Source organism: Chlorocebus sabaeus, chromosome 11, assembly GCF_047675955.1.
Source record: "Chlorocebus sabaeus isolate Y175 chromosome 11, mChlSab1.0.hap1, whole genome shotgun sequence".
Classification (NCBI taxonomy): Eukaryota; Metazoa; Chordata; class Mammalia; order Primates; family Cercopithecidae; genus Chlorocebus; species Chlorocebus sabaeus.
In genome coordinates this window covers 59,500,073-59,517,465 of record NC_132914.1, presented here as the reverse complement: position 1 = coordinate 59,517,465, position 17,393 = coordinate 59,500,073, and the positions used below count along the sequence as shown (strand labels likewise).

The following is a 17,393-nucleotide window of genomic DNA, read 5'->3' as shown; positions in this document are numbered from 1 at the left end:
AAGGCAAACTTAGTTTTTAAGTTAGATTGGTACATTAAACATCTTCAAATCTAAGAACTTGAAAGCACTCTTATAAGCACAGTTATTTCATATAATGGCACTCATTTGAAGTCCATAAGTCTAGGCAAAATTTTCAATGTGGGTAAATAAGAAGTACAGGGAAGATAACCGAGATTTTTTTTTTTTTTGGTCTTCATATGCTTTCTTCTTGCTTTTTTTTTTTTTTTTTTTTTTTTTTCTGATTCAAGTCAGAGTTTACACAGTCCATGAGTAGAAAGTGGTACCTACTCAGAAATAAGATAGCTTAGAACTAAAGCCACGCCCTGGTTACCCATAGGCTGTATTTGACATGCAGAATGTTCTTTAAAATGAGATTAATTGATAACATTTAAAAATGATGAATTTCAGATATGATTCTGGAGTTCTGGCTCCTGAAGGAAAATGGGAGGGTGGGGGTGGTATGAGGCTCTCCTTCCCATGTGTCCTCAATGGGCTGAAGCTGAAAGTGTCCTGGAGGTGAATTGGACAGTGAGATGATTGAGCCCTTACTTCACTGACTGGCCTGTATGGCTCCTACTGGACCCATCATATATTTGTAGTCAATTTTTTCTGTACAGTCATAAGCTACATACAATATTTTGGCCAATGATGAACTGTACATACAGTGGTGGTCCCATAAGATTTAATATGCTATTTTTACTGTGCCTTTTCTATGTAATTAGATATGCTCAGATACACAAATACCATTGTGTTACAGTTGCCTACAAGTTTGTGGCCTAGGAGCAATAGATTATCCCATACAGCCTAGGTGTGTAGCAGGCCGTACCATATGGGTTTGTGTCAGAGCACTCTATGAGGTTCACATGTTAAAATTGCCCAATGATGCATTTCTCAGAATGTATCCTGATTATTGAGAAATGGATAACTGTATATATAATATTATATTGTCAAATAATCTGCTAAATTTATTTCTAGCCATGTAGAATTCCTCTCTTGTTTAGCATTTAAAACAAACCCATGGCCAAGTCATCTTTTTTCATAGGCCGAGAAAAAAAAATTTAGTAGGAATTATTTTAATATATTCTATTTTGTATTATGGAAATAAGACATTAGAATTGTTTTCATTATCAAACTTTTTTTTTCTTTTTGACAGTTGACAGAGCTAGCTGAGGGTTTATTTTGGGAAAAAAGTGAATTGTTTTGTAGCTGGAGGTATGGGGAAGGGGGGTCCCCCTGGCAGTAAACTCTCCCCGCGGGTGGGCTGAGGGCTAGCGCTGAGTCTCAGGTGGGTCTCCTGTTCCCTGTGCTCCCCTGCACAGCAGCCTCTCTCACCGGCTCTGGGGCAGCTGCAGTGGGGGTAGGGTGGGAGGGGCTACCGTGGCCGTTCACTCCGGCAGGACTTCAGAGGACTCAGACACCAGCTTCTCATCGCGGGTCTCGATCTTCACAACTACAGCCCTGGTGGAGCTGGTGCCGCTGAAGTAGCTGGAGGCTCCTACAGAGCCAAAGCTGGAGCTCAGGCATAGCTAAGGAGAGGGCTTGTGAGGCCCCCATAGGCCGAGCTGAGCCCTCCTGCATAGTCACTGGTGGTCTTCGAGTAGATACTCATGTTCTGCATCCTAGACTCTAGCCAGCTCTCTTCGCCCTCCAGCAGCTTCTTGTAGGTGGCACTCTTGATATCCCGGGTCAGCTTGATATTCATCACCTCCTGGTATACACGCAGCTGCCACCCATGTCCTGCTTCGCCCGCTGCAGGGTGGCCTCCAGCTCGGACAGCTTGGTGTTGGCATCCTTATGGCCAGCTCCCCGAGCTGCTCAACCTCTGTGATGGCGGCTTCCAGGGAAGCCCTCTGGCCTTTGAGGCCCTCGGAGCCAGCTGACGTTCTGGTTCATCTGGGAGATCTCAGTCTTTGTACACGGCAGGTTATCCCTGTGCGTCCCGGCCAGCGTCTGCAGCTCCTTACGTGATCTGGTACATGCTCTCAGCCTCAGTCCATCTGCAGTTGGCGATCTCCTCCTACTGGGCCTTGACCTCAGCGATGACGTTGTCCATGTCCAGGGAGCGGCTGCTGTCCACAGACAGCACCATAAACATGTCGGAGATCAGGGATGGCAGCTCCCTGATCTCCTCTTCATACAGCTGCCTGAGGAAGTTGATCTCACCAGTCAGCCCTTCCAGGCAAGACTCCAGCTCTACCTTGTTCATGTAAACTTCATCGCATCCTTCTCTATGAGGACAAATTCATTCTCCATCTCTGTATGTTTATTGATCTCATCATGGTACTTGTTCCTTAAGTCCTCCACCAGCTCCTGCATGTTGCCAAGCTCCACCTCCAGCCACAGCTTCTCCTGGCCCAGTCTCCAGCTGCCACCTAATCTTGTTGAAGTAGCTCTGGAACATTGTCCATGTTGCTCTGAGCCAACTTCTGCTGCTGCAGGAGGCTCCACTTGACCTCCAGTATCTTGTTCTGCTGCTCTAGGAACCGTACCTTGTTGATGAAGGAGGCAAACTTGTTTTGAAGGTCTTGATCTGCTCCTCCTCCTGGATGTGCAGGGCCTGGCCTGGGTGTTGTGGTCCACCTCCAGGTTAAGGGGGCTCAGCAGGCTCTGGTTGACCATGACAGCAGTGATCCCTCTCATACTGCTGGCCCCGCCAAAGCCTCTGCCCATGCCACCCTGGAAGCTGCTGCTGCCCACTTGGGAAAAGCTTGAGGAGGTGATAGGGGCACCAGGCCACTCATGTAGGAGTGGCTGCTGAAGGCCCAGGGGTCAGAGGTGGACACCTTATGGGACTTCTAGGTCACCTTGATGGACATAGTGGAGGCAGGAGTGGAAGTGGGTGGGCCCCAAACAGGCGGAGATTTGAGAAGGAGTGGAGAAGCTGCTGCTTCTCATTATCAGACTTTTAAGGAAAAGAACTTTGGACCTGAAGCTGGAAGAACTTTTTAAACATTTTTTTTTGAGACAGGGTCTTGCTATGTTGCCCAGGCTGGAGTGCAGTGGTGCCGTCACATTTCCCTGCAGACTCCAACTTCTGTCCTCAAGTGATCCTCATGCTTCAGCCTCCCAAAGCATTGAGCCACAGCATGAACCACTGTGCCTGGTGGATAACTGGTTTTGAGTTCTGGCTGTACTACTTACTAACTTTGACTTTGAACAAGTCACTTACCTTCTCTAAGCCTGTTCCCTCATCTCTGCAAGAGGGATGATTCCATCTGCCAGCCTCATGATCATGTGAACCAAAGATGATCACAGATGTAAAAGTTCTTAGTATACCATATGGCACTATGCAAAAGTAAGATACTTTGTGGGGAAATAGAGCTATAGTGTATGGTTTGTCAAGGAGCTTAGCTTCTATTTACAGATACAAGACTTACATGTAATATAAACAACAATTGAAAGTATTCTACTGCCTACAAGAGGTAGAGACATTAAATGTTATTGGACATAAGAAAATGTGTGTGATCATGCGGAGTAACCAAACTCAAAATTAAAAGGACATATGTAGTGTTTCTTCCATCTATTTATTTATTCAACACATATTTATTCTGCACACACTCTGTGATAAGAAACATCATAAATGCTGGAAGTAAAGTAGTGAAATAGAAGGCATAGGTTTGTGCTCTTATAGTCAATTGTATTCTAGTAGGGGGAGAGAGAGACAATAAACAAGTAAGCAAATAGGTTAATACTATTTCAAATACTGTTCAGTGCCACGAAGAAAATAAATGTAGGTTATATGGTAGAGCCAATGAGCAGAACTGTTCCCATTATGACTCTTGCCATTTTATGTGTTTTTATTCATTTTTATTGTTGTAAAATAGACATAACATAAAGTTTACCATTGTAGCCATTTTTTGTACAATTCAGCCGCATTAAGTACGTTCACAATGTTGTACATTACTGCTATGTATTCCAGAACTCTTTTAAAAATCATCCTGTACAAAAACTCTATATTCATTAAATAGTAACTCTCCATTTCCCCCTCCCTTCAGCTCCTGGTAATCTCTATTCTACTTTCTGTCGCAATGAATTTGACTATTCTAGGTACCTCTCATGTATGTAGAATCACACAGTATTTGTACTTTTGTGTCTGGCTTATTTCACTTAACATGTTTCCAAGTTCATCTATGTTGTAATTTCTTTTTAAGGCTGAATAATATTCCACTGTGTGTGTATATATGTGTATATGTGTATGTGTGTGTGTGTGCGCGTATGTATCTATATCACAATTTGTTTATCCATTCACCCTATTACCTAATTTAGTATGATTTTGTAATAAGTCTAATTTGTAGACTACTATACAGTTTACAAAGTACTCTCATGTCCATTGTACATTATAAGAAGAGTGTTAACTCAGGGATTACTGGTTAAATTGTTGCTAAACTGTAGCAATATCTGGCACTTGTTTTGTGTAGTATTCTACCTGATGTGTCCTGAATCCTTGTTCCTAGCAATTGAAGTAATGGGATATAAATTGAGAAGAAATTAGGTCGGTAGGTTTTCAGCCAATATGAAATGACGATGGCTGTAGTTTGGACTAGTTCTTCATATCCCCGTAATATAGGGCTTTCCTCAGGGTGTTCTTTGGAGAATTTTTTGAAAATAGACCCAGGTAATAGGCTTCCACCACCACCTTGGGGCATAATTTCACAATAGAATACATCTCACCATTGGGAAAATTTCTCAAGATTGCACATTTAACCACTTGACTGCTGCTTTGCCATATGATTGCATACTGTAGGAAAATACCTGCATCATGACTGAGGAAGCCAAATTCATCCATAAGGAAAATGTTAGGAGTGGAACAAAGCAGCTGATGGCAAATAGAAGTTAGAGTAGTGTATATTATGTGATTGATTTTATTCATGAAAGGAAAGAGTAAAAAAGTGAGATTCTAAAAGGCACTGAAATCTTATTGCAAAAAGAACAAGTCAGAAAGCAATATGTTATAGAGGCTTACTGTCGACTGAGGTTTGTAGCACAGAGTGGTTGCTTCTTTGATTCCTAATCAGTTGAGTTCTCCGTTGCTTAAGCTGTTAGCTGAAAGCTGAGGATGGTACTTTGTTATATTAAAATCTGATGATGTTCTACCTTTCCCTCAAAGACAGCTCATTGAAATATATGAAGTAATGTACAACTATCAAACACATATAAGGAGTGTGAATAGAATGTAGTGATAAAAGTGTGTGAGTCCCAGCATCACTGTCTCTTTCATTGTACTTTGTAACGTTGCTGTGCTCAGGGATTTAATGCAAGTGCACATAATTGTCCAAAAATGTTGCTTAAACTATTATTCTCAGACAGCAGTGTGAATTTAAGTGAACTTGATTAAACATTCTATTCTTGGACTCTTTCCTTTTGGTTTCTTTTGAGAACACAGAATAGCATTCTTTTTGACACATAACTAGTATCTTTTTTTAAAACACTTTGTTTGTTTTTATAATTTTTGATGGTATGGTTGAAATATGTTGATGTTGGTACTTTAGAAGGGATGGTTATATGAGCAGAGACCTTCAGATATGAAACTTTAGGTCTTCAGTTCACTTACCTTTGAGAACAATCTGTGTTGAGGGGGAGTTTCCATGTTGCAATGGTTTGCTGGTAAAGCTGTTTTTCTCTCTGAATGTGTGCTGTTAACTAGCTAGTGCTTGCTGGCATATTGACCATACTGGATGGTTAAATGCATAAAATGGAGAGTCCTTCATATATGTAGGTGTTACCACGGTGAGAATAAATGTTCTTGGGCCACAAACTTCATGCTAACAAAGAACTCGTAAAGATGGTTGTCGTTGTTCTCACTCATTCTTTCACTCATTTGCCAGCATGCAGGAGAAAGAGCTGAGGTGAAGTGGATTTCTTCCGTGCCTCATTTCCCAAGAGAACAGGTACACCAGAACAAAAGGAGTAAAAGTCTTAACTAGTCCCAATGATAATAGAGTGAAGAAATATTTAGAACTGGTTCCATTACTATAGCTTATTTGCATTGATGAAAGTCTTATTATTTGCATTATAAAAGTCTTATTAAAAAAGAAAGGAAATATTTTATTATGAATATTATATACAGAACTTAGATGCTATGTGCAGAGTTATCTCTCTTTTTACCATATATAATCACAAAATTAAATATAAGGCTTGTGATTTAGCCATCTATAAAAGGCTACATATAATTGGAAGTTTTCTTTCTTATTCCATATAATGGTGCTCCACCTAACGTTTGTGAAATGTAGTCATCTCCAGATCATGCAGGAGTGGAAGCTTTGTGGGTTGTTTACAGATCTACAAATCATCTGCTTGTCTCTTACCACTTGTTTCAATTCATATTGTGACATAGTGTCATTGTGTTAAGAGGGTAGGACAAGGTAATCCAAATTTTTCTAATTGTTATTACTTTTGTCTGAAGTTTTTGTAGGAGAAGAGGGCAAATATAAAACAAGGTTTTGTGTTGTCTAGATTCAGTTATCCAGCTCTCTCCTTTACAAACATCATCATGATTTTGTGGACACATGCATTTCATATTAAATTGCAAAAATTAGATTTATTTTCAATTTAGTAGCTTTAATATGTTTTACATTTTAGCTTGATTAGACTCAAATTTTTGATGGCTTATTTTTTGATGTATGTATATCTTGTTACAGTGGTTCAGTATGAAATCTCACTTTTGGTCATACTATATAACCGCACCATATTTTCCTTAATTTTTTTCTTCGGGAAAAACAGATTTGGACCCTGGAGGAGATAGATAATAATATAAAACAATAAGCAATTGATAAGGAGAGGAGTACTGAATACAAAACAGAAATGCGGAGAAAGAATGTAGTTTAGGATTACGACTGAAATGGAAAGAGATACGAAATTTAAATATGATGGATGCACCCTCCTCAAACTATCTACAGCCACTGAGAGAAGGCTAAAATGCCTCAACAGGGCGTGTGAGAATGAAAGACATACATTTAGCTTTATCTCTCTTGTGCTCATTCTTTACAACATATGTAGTAATATTTATACATTCATTACATACATACATTACAATATTATATGTAATATTATTTATACATTCTCTGTGTGTGCATTGAGACTCAATGTTAAGTAAAGCTGACAAATTCATTTGACTATTATTTGTTGGAATCCAGGATCATGTTTGGTTTTTCTGACTTATAAGCCCATGCTCTGGGAGAAGGACCTTTGAAGAAACAGTAACACCTCTGATTTTTCACGTCTTTAAGTTCAAACTCTCCCATGATTTCTTGTTTATTCTAATGACATTTCTGTTTGAAAAAAATAGATGACATTACCATTTTATAGATAGAAAGGAAGGCAAGTGATTCACTTGTAATAATAGATGCAAGGTGATGTAGCTTAGCCTTGATCATTTCGGGTGTCTTTCTAGGGCTCTGAAGAATCTTAAATGATTGCTTTATCTTTGCCTTACAGCATTGTTTTCCGTTTTGGATGTTAGAGCTTGGCGCCTTGGAATATTGTGTTTCTGGAGAAATCATTTAAATGATAATACATTTCTCTTCTATATCATTTCAATCTGTGGGTGGTAAAGGTATTTGCACAAATCCAACAATTTGGCTATACACGGCTAGGCATAAAGCAATAGTGCTCCTGAGTTTTTGTAGCCACCAAAATTGCAGTATTGTGGGGAAATGAATAAAAATATAAAATCTGGGTGAAGGAAGCAGATAATTGTGGTTCTTAAATGAGGCTTGTGTTTGCTGCCAGGAAATCCTTAGAAACCAATGCAGCTTTCTTGGCTAAATCTCCAGGGTTGAATTCTTTAGTGAATAGAATTAAGAGCTGGATTCATTACAAAACACTGATATATCAAACGTAATGAGCATTTTAAAACAAGTGTTTCAATTCAGACGAAGTTTAGAAACTGATTTAGGTTCCAAAGTATGTGTTTTGAAGTTGTTTAAGAAAATATGACCTAATTCGGCAAATCATATGACTAGCTTGTGAAAATATAACTCCATAAACTTTTGATAATAATTTACAATATATGAAATGTAAATACTAGTTCTTCAATAGGAATGTTCTGACTCACATAATGTGCCTAGTGAATGTGGCTTAAAATACCATCATGTGGTGATACTTGATATATGATGTGAAGTGAAAAGAAAAACTGCAGTAATTAAAATGATTAAAATCAACCACCTTGGTTTCTGGATGATTTAACACACAACATACATGATTACATGTATGAGTTAATCTCCTAATTTGTTACTATATACCCTTTATATATACGACTTACCTATGAGTCTCTTGTGCTTTAATATTTAATCTCTGTCAATATCGATGGCACCATCCACCTCAAAGACAATTGCTATTTCAGTAACAACTTGAATATTCTATATACAGGCAGAGTATTATACAATTCTACTCAGGTTAGACATGATTTTGGATAAAAGCAGCAATGTAGTCAAACTTGTAGCTCTCAATGTCCTATTTAGTAGGATATTAGTATTAATCTGTTTGTAAGAACAAAGAAGGGTTTAGTTTTGAAGGATACTTTTCATTTCTATAAAAATAAGGAAACTAAAGGAATAATAGCAATAATAAATTATACTTGTAGAATGCTTTACATTGACAAAACTGTCACGTATTTTTTGACTTCATTTGAAAATTAACTTTCATAATCTATGCTCACTTTGGTATCTTTAACTACTCCCTTTCTTTTGGCTCTGTTATCTTGTTTAAATCTCTCTAGCCACCACTCCATCTTTACTTCCCTTCTCTGCGTGTTTCTTGAAAGAGTAATCTAGTCTTTGTTTCCATTTCCTCATCTCCCACTCAATCTTCTCACTTCTTCTATCACTCCACCAATATGTATCGTTCTTCACATCTCCATTTCTAGTCATTGAATATAAGGAAAGTATTTTTTTTTAAATTAAAAGAAGTAATAAAACTTCTCCATTAAAAAAGTCATCTCTTTTGTTCTGATTATGAAATATACCTATTTCTTCATTCTACATCTCTTGATGTTCCATGATCCAGGTGATGTTCTATGTGCTAGAGCAGTGACTTGTAGGCAGGATCTTTGCTCTCATGCAAATTACATTTTAATGGGAAAAGGGAGAAAATAGACACTTATAGAATTGTATAAAGTAGTGAATAGAATAATTTTAGATTAGAATAAATAGAGAAAATGCTGTAGGCTATTTGGAGAGAGAGAGAGAGAGAGAGAGAGAGAGAGAGAGAGAGAAATTGCAGGGTGGGTCTCTCTGAACTCTGGAGAGCACGGTGGTCATAATAACCTCTGTGGAGGTGATTATGAAAAGCAGACCACTACAGAGACAGGTAAGAGAACCTTCATGGCAGAATTAACGTTTAGTGTAAGGTCTAGAGTCAGCTTAGCAGGGGGGATAGTGGGAGGGCCAGTGTGCCTGAAGCATAGGGAACCTGGGGTAGAGGGATGTGAAATGAAGTCAGAGTGGTTGAGAGGGAAGATGATGTTGTTTCTTTTTTCTCCAGTAAGAGATATATGTTTTATTCTCATTTCAATGAGTAGGTAAATTCCGGGATTTTAAGCAAGGCATAGGGCCAGTGGGGTAATGTGATCTGATTTATATTTCATAATGATCATTCTGGTTCCTATGAGAAGAAAGGGTGCGTGACTAATCTACTGAGCATTCTGCCCTAAGGGTGAATTTTGTTTCGAGAGTTGTCTGTTAAAGTCCATGCCATTGTAACTAGTTAACACTAGGTTTGTCCGATATTTAGATTAATGCAAAGAATTTTCCTAAAAAGACAAAAAATATATTCCCTTATGTGATCTCTATTTCCACAGAAGTGTCTTAGGCTCAAGGGGAGGCCAGGTGGTTGGATTCTAAGCCTCCACTTCTATCTTTTTAATACATCTCCTTTATACTATCTCCTTTATTCTTCCCTTTTTTTCCTTCCAGGTTTTTGTTTATATACCAGTTAAACTTACTTTCTGTTTTCATGGGGAAATGATTTTTCTCATAGCATAACAGTTTTTATTTCTTGCTTTTTAACAATTAAATGATTTTTTTTTTGAGACGGGGTCTTGCTCTGTTGCCCAGGCTGGAGTGCAGTGGCAAGATCTGGGCTCACTGCAAGCTCTGCCTCCTAGATTCAGACCATTCTCTTGCCTCAGTCTCCCGAGTAGCTGGCACTGCAGGCACCTGCCACCATGCCTGGCTAATTTTTTGTATTTTTATTGGAGATGGGGTTTCACCGTGATAGCCAGGATGGTCTCGATCTCCTGACCTCGTGATCTGCCTGCCTCAGTGTCCTGAAGTGCTGGGATTACAGGCGTGAGCCACTGCACCCGGCCAGTTAAATGTACTTTTAACATTAGTGGGATGAGAAGCATTTCAAATAATCCAAAAGTCTAAACTTCAGTGTACATAAGTGAAATATGTAACAGAAGAGAAGAGTGGGAGAAAGTCCAGGAGATTTAATTGTCAGTCCTCCACTTTGACAACTTCTCACTTCAACATCCTTCACTGCCAAGGTTACCATTTCTCAATTTCCTCGTTTCCCTTGTGCTCCTTGCAAGCTGCTGCTGCTGCCAGGGAGGGATTTCAAGGTTTCCTCTTCTATGTGTATTTTTCTTCAGTTTCCAGTTTCTTTTCACTGTTTTTGCTGTTGCAAAATTCACTTAAAATTTGCCATTTTCACAAATGAATGTGACAGTTCTAAACGGTGTTGGAGCCCAGGACCACATTCAGTATTTCTGTAGTGGTAAATTTTATACTGAGACCTGGTTGTTAGCAAATAGAGAAAGAAGGCAATGTCCCTTCTTTTGTGCTGTCATGCAAGGTAAAGAAGAAATGTACATTCAGCTTTTTTCCTTTAGGTGTTTTTCTCTGGTATTGTACCTTTGTCAGAAATCCTTGATCACTCTATTGTGCTTCACTTTGTTCAAACTTGATTGTTATTTAAAAGTCAGAATAAAACACATTCAAGATTGGGTTTCATTTTTCTCTTTCCTCCTCAGTTTGCTCTGTCTTGCTGCACACCGCCCCCTCATTCTTTTTCACTTCCTGTTTGTCATCTAAAGAGCTGGCACGTACTTCATTCCTCCTCATGTTAACCACCATGCAATATATTTGGCTGTAAGGCACCACCAACATTCAATAAGTACTTATTTACCAGCTATTAACCTGGACTTTGGATGAGCCCTACAGATTCACAAATGTATGGGACACAGTTGCTGTCTTTAGGAATCTTATATGAGAATAATGGTTGAATATAAGTAGGTGGATTATAATATGCTATGGCAAGTGACTGTTGTGCAGAACGAAGGGAACTCAACATGGTCTTGGATAAATCCTATAGGAGGAATTCTAACCTGCCCCATGACTAGTGAGTAAAAGTTACCCATTTTGAAGAGTGGGTGGAAATGGAGGGAATAGCTAACATATTTCAGGTGGCATGGGGGTTAAGATTTAGCTGGAAGTCATTGGAGAAATTTTCTAGGGTTAAAAATAGACTATGAGTGTGTGTGGAGAGAAAGATGGGACAAAATGGCATAAAATGAGATTAGAGACATAAAGGAAGAATCAAAGCTTAAAAAAAATTCTGCTGCAGGATTTTTATACTCTACCAAGAATGATGGTCTTCTGTTCTGAGCAGAGAAGGGAATCATGCTAAGATTTTAAGCAAGTATGTTTCACGCTCATAGAGACGTATTTGGTTATAGCATAGAGAATGCATTACATTCAGTCAGCAATATTTATCAGGCACTTACTAACTACTGCAAATGTAATTGTGAAAAAGACAGACACAGGAGGGCAATTTGGTGGCAAACGTCCAGTTAGGATGCTGTGGCTAGTGAGAAAGTTTGGTGGTCTGAATTGCAGTGTTGCAGTAGTAATACGTATACGAATACACATTTAAGAGATATTCTGGAGATAGTATTGACAGAACATGGTAATTAACTGGACAGGAGTGAGGGTGTTATGAAAAGGAGAAAATACCAGTCAATACCAGTTGACATGCATTCTCCTTTCTTTCCTTACTTTGACAGGCTGTGACTTTGTGGGTGTTTCTGTTTCTATATGTCTAGTTATCAGTTTGACCAGCTGTCAGTTCTGTCATACCATTGGGTGAGTGCACAATGGTATGGAAAAATGATGGGTCATTGCCCTTGTAGCAGAGGCCATGTGCTAAGGAGAAGCTATTATCAAGAATTATGCTAAGCAGCTCTTCCTGTCAGATGAGTTTTGCTGTTCATTCTGTTATGTGATATACAGTACAATAAGGTTGCAGGGATTAGATGCAGAGGGGAGTCAGGACAGTTGAAAAAAAATGTAGAAAAAAAGAGAAGATTCTTAAAACAAATAGTAAGGGTGCTGAGGGAGGAAACAAAGGCAATAGAATAGAAGATTTAAAAAGACATTTGGTTTCCTGAGAATAAGTTCCAAACCAGGTTATTGTTATAGCTCAATATTTCTCTGAGAGGCTTCCTGGGCACACTAGTGTGCTCTGTTACACTGTGGAGGAGGTTCCTGGAAAATGTTTCTAAAAAGGCCTATTTGGCAATATGCCTCTTGTTAAAAAAAATCTAGTTAAATTGGTTGAACTCAGAATGTTACAAATGTATTTCCCCCCTTTATTTTTCACCAATACTTTAATAACAATCTGTGGAACTGGTGCCTCACAGAATGAATTTAGGAAAATGCTAGTCTGACTGAGTAATGATTATAGTAATGGTTAGCGTTTATTGAGCATTTATTATTTGCTATGCATAGTGTTAAACCTTTTACACAGACTATCTCATTTAATCTTCATACCAACAACACTGTTAGGTAGATATTATTATCTTCATCTTACTGACAATGAGAATAATCTGAATTATTAAGTAATTTGTTCAAAGTCACATAGTCAGCAGGAAGCCTGGTTTTAAACCCAAACAGTCTGATTTAAAAGCTCAAATACCTATCTTCTTGTGCATTATCTTTGCCATGTCATGAGGCTAAGGTCCACGGAGAGTTTACAGCTGTTAGTGCTACTGAAACTCCCTTCAATCATCTCATGAATGGACTAGCCTCCCAAACACTCAAGGATCAAACATACACATATGACTCACTGTTCTCTAATATCATAGCCATTGAATCCATGGTACATGCTTGTCAGTGGGCCAAGAATTTCACATACATTATCCCATGCTACAGTAGAAGAAACTGAAGCAGGAGATCCAGAAATTTGCAGGAGAAATTGAAGCAGGAGATCCAAAAAAGTAAAGTCGGGTAAAGGCCACATCATTAGAAGCCATTCAAGTTTGGACTCAAACCCCGGCATTCTGACTTAGAAGTTCATGTTTTTGTTCTTACAATATTGCCATCTAAACATTTGAACTAATCCCTACAACCTCCCCAAGCTAAGAAATGTTAGCATATATCTATATTAAAATACATAATATACAATTTATTTTTTCATGCATTTAGTCATCCATGAAAAAATGTCAAGGACTCCTCTTTGAAACTGTATAGCCACCCGTTCTAACTTTGAGTCACATTTTTGGAGATAGAATGTTTTGGAGGTAAAAATGTACAAAAAAGGGTAACCTAGAATATACAAGAGGAAAAGGAATCAGGCTACATCAGGAAGTGACCCCAGGAAATTGCTTTAAAAGCAGGGCATGCAAGTATCTACAGGTCAAGCACAGTAGAGTTCAGTATAGGTTCTGAATCGGAAAGGCACAGGGTGACAGGCATATATTTAATCTCCCTCATAAATAAATGGAGATGGACTTGATTTCATATCAGTTTTGCTTATCCGTTGGTGATTTTTTTAAATTATTATTTTACTTTAAGTTCTGTGGTACATGTGCACAATGTGCAGGTTTGTTACATATGTATACCTGTGCCATGTTGGTGTGCTGCACCCATTAATTAGTCATTTACATTAGGTATATCTCCTAATGCTATCCCTCTCCCATTGCCCCTCCCCACAATAGGCCCTGGTGTGTGATGTTCCCCTTCCTGTGTCCAAGTGATCTCATTGTTCAATTCCCACCTATGAGTGAGGACATGCGGTGTTTGGTTTTCTGTTCTTGCGATAGTTTGCTGAGAATGATGGTTTCCAGCTGCATCCATGTCCCTACAAAGGACACGAACTCATCCTTTTTTATGGCGGCATAGTATTCCATGGTGTATATGTGCCACATTTTCTTAATCCAGTCTGTCACTGATGGACATTTGGGTTGATTCCAAGTCTTTCCTTTGTGAATAGTGCTGCAACAAACATTTGTGTGCATGTGTCTTTATAGCAGCATGATTTATAACCCTTTGGATATGTCCCCAGTAATGGGATGGCTGGGTCAAATGGTATTTCTAGTTCTAGATCCCTGAGGAATCACCACAATGTTTTCCACAATGGTGGAACTAGTTTACAGTCCCACCAACAGTGTAAAAGTCTTCCTATTTCTCCACATCCTCTCCAGCACCTGTTGTTTCCTGATTTTTTTAATGATTGCCATTCTAACTGGTGTGAAATGGTATCTCATTGTGGTTTTGATTTGCATTTCTCTGATGGCCAGTGATGATGAGTAATTTTTCATGTGTCTGTTGGCTGCATAAATGTCTTCTTGGGAGAAGTGTCTGTCCATATCCTTTGCCCACTTTTTGATGGGTTTGTTTGGTTTTTTCTTGTAAATTTGTTTGAGTTCTTTGTAGGTTCTGGATATTAGCCCTTTGTCAGATGAGTAGATTGCAAAAATTTTCTCCCATTCTGTAGGTTGCCTGTTCACTCTGATGGTAGTTTCTTTTGCTGTGCAGAAGCTCTTTAGTTTAATTGGATCTCATTTGTCAATTTTGGCTTTTGTTGCTGTTGCTTCTGGTGTTTTAGACATGAAGTCCTTGCCGGTGCCTATGTCCTGAATGGTATTACCTAGGTTTTCTTCTAGGGTTTTTGTAGTTTTAGGTCTAACATTTAAATCTCTAATCCATCTTGAATTAATTTTCATATAAGGAGTAAGGAAAGGATTCAGTTTCAGCTTTCTACTTATGGCTAGCCAATTTTCCCAGCACCATTTATTAAATAGGGAATCCTTTCCCCATTTCTTGTTTTTCTCAGGTTTGTCAAAGATCAGATGGCTGTAGATGTGTGGCATTATTTCTGAAGCCTCTGTTCTGTTCCATTGGTCTATATCTCTGTTTTGGTACCAGTACCATGCTGTTTTGGTTACTGTAGCCTTGTAGTGTAGTTCAAAGTCAGGTAGTGTGATGCCTCCAGCTTTGTTCTTTTGGCTTAGGATTGTCTTGGCAATGTGGGGTCTTTTTTGGTTCCATATGAACTTTAAAGCAGTTTTTTCCAATTCTGGGAAAAAAATCATTGGTAGCTTAATAGGGATGACATTGAATCTATAAACTACCTTGGGCAGTATGGCCATTTTCACAATATTGATTCTTCCTATCCATGGGCATGGTATGTTCTTCCATTTGTTTGTGTCCTGTTTTATTTCACTGAGGAGTGGTTTGTAGTTCTCCTTGAAGAGATCCTTTACATCCCTTGTAAGTTGGATTCCTAGGTATTTTATTCTCTTTGAAACTATTGTGAATGAGAGTTCATTCATAATTTGACTCTCTGTTTGTCTGTTACTGGTGTATAAGAATGCTTGTGACTCTTGCACATTAATTTTGTATCCTGAGACTTTGCTGAAGTTCATATCAGCTTAAGGAGATTTTGGGCTGAGACAATGGGGTTTTCTAAATATACAATCATGTCATCTGCAAACAGGGACAATTTGACTTCTTCTTTTCCTAACTGAATACCTTTATTTCTTTCTCTTGCCTGATTCCCCTAACCAGAACTTGCAACACTATGTTGAATAGGAGTGGTGAGAGAGAGCATCCCTGTCTTGTGCCAGTTTTCAAAGGGAATGCTTCCAGTTTTTGCCCATTCAGTATGATAATGGCTGTGGGTTTGTCGTAAATAACTCTTATTATTTTGAGATACGTTCCGTCAATATCGAATTTATTGAGAGTTTTTAGCATGAAAGACTGTTGAATTTTTTCAAATACACTTTCTACATCTATTGAGATAATCATGTGGTTTTTGTCTTTGGTTCTGTTTATATGCTGGATTACATTTATTGATTTGCGTATGTTGAACCAGCCTTGCCTCCCAGGGATGAAGCCCACTTGATCATGGTGGATAAGTTTTTGATGTGCCGCTGCATTCAGTTTGCCAGTATTTTATTGAGGATTTTTGCATCGATGTTCATCAGGGATATTGGTCTAAAATTCTCTTTTATTGTTGTGTTTCTGTGAGGCTATGGTATCACTCATTTTGTTGGCCTCACAAAATGAGTTAGGGAGGATTCCCTCTTTTTCTATTGATTGGAATAGTTTCAGAAGAAATGGTACCAGCTCCTCCTTGTACCTCTGGTAGAATTCAGCTGTGAATCCATCTTGTCCTGGACATTTTTGCTTGGTAGGCTATTAATTCTTACCTCAATTTCAGAGCCTGCTATTGGTCTATTCAGGGATTCAACTTCTTCCTGGTTTAGTCTTGGGAGAATGTAAGTGTCCAGGAAATTATCCATTTCTTCTAGGTTTTCTAGTTTATTTGCATAGAGTTGTTTATAGTATTCTCTGATGGTAGTTTGTATTTGTGTGGGGTCGGTGTTGATATACCCTTTATCATTTTTATTGTGTCTATTTGATTCTTCCCTCTTTTCTTCTTTCTTAGTCTTGCTAGCGGTCTATCAATTTTGTTGATCTTTTCAAAAAACCAGCTCCTGGATCCATTGATTTTTTGGAGGGATTTTTGTGTCTCTATCTCCTTCAGTTCTGCTCTGATCTTAGTTATTCCTTGCCTTCTGCTAGCTTTTGAATGTGTTTGCTCTTGCTTCTCTAGTTCTTTTAATTGTGAAATTAGGGTGTCAGTTTTAGATCTTTCCTGCTTTCCCTTGCAGGCATTTAGTGTTATAAATTTCCCTCTACACACTGCTTTAAATGTGTCCCAGAGATTCTGGTATGTTGTATCTTTGTTTCCATTGGTTTCAAAGAACATCCTTATTTCTGCCTTCATTTCGTTATGTTCCCAGTAGTCATTCAGGAGCAGGTTGTTCAGCCTCCATGTAGTTGAGTGGTTTTGATTGAGTCTCTTAGTCCTGACTTCTAGTTTGATTGCACTGTGGTCTGAGAGACAGTTTGTTATAATTTCTGTTCTTTTACATTTGCTGAGGAGTGCTTTACTTCCAACTATGTGGTCAATTTTGGGATAAGTGAGATGTGGTGCTGAGAAGAATGTATATTCTGTTTATTTAGGGTGGAGAACTCTTTAGATGTCTATTAGGTTCACTTGGTGCAGAGTTGAGTTCAATTCCTGGATATCCTTGTTAACTTTCTGTCTCATTGATCTGTGTAATTTTGACAGTGGGATGTTAAAGTCTCCCATTATTATTGTAT

The 17,393-nt window shown here is 38.6% G+C and overlaps 1 protein-coding gene and 1 pseudogene across 2 annotated transcripts in view; one reads left to right on the top strand and one right to left on the bottom strand.

The window, feature by feature from the left end:
• Positions 1 to 17,393, top strand: part of TAFA2 (TAFA chemokine like family member 2) — a 516,821-nt gene that overhangs the window by 329,852 nt on the left and 169,576 nt on the right. The window lies entirely within an intron of this gene.
• On the bottom strand, positions 1,386 to 2,439 carry LOC140712860 (keratin, type II cytoskeletal 8 pseudogene; annotated as a pseudogene).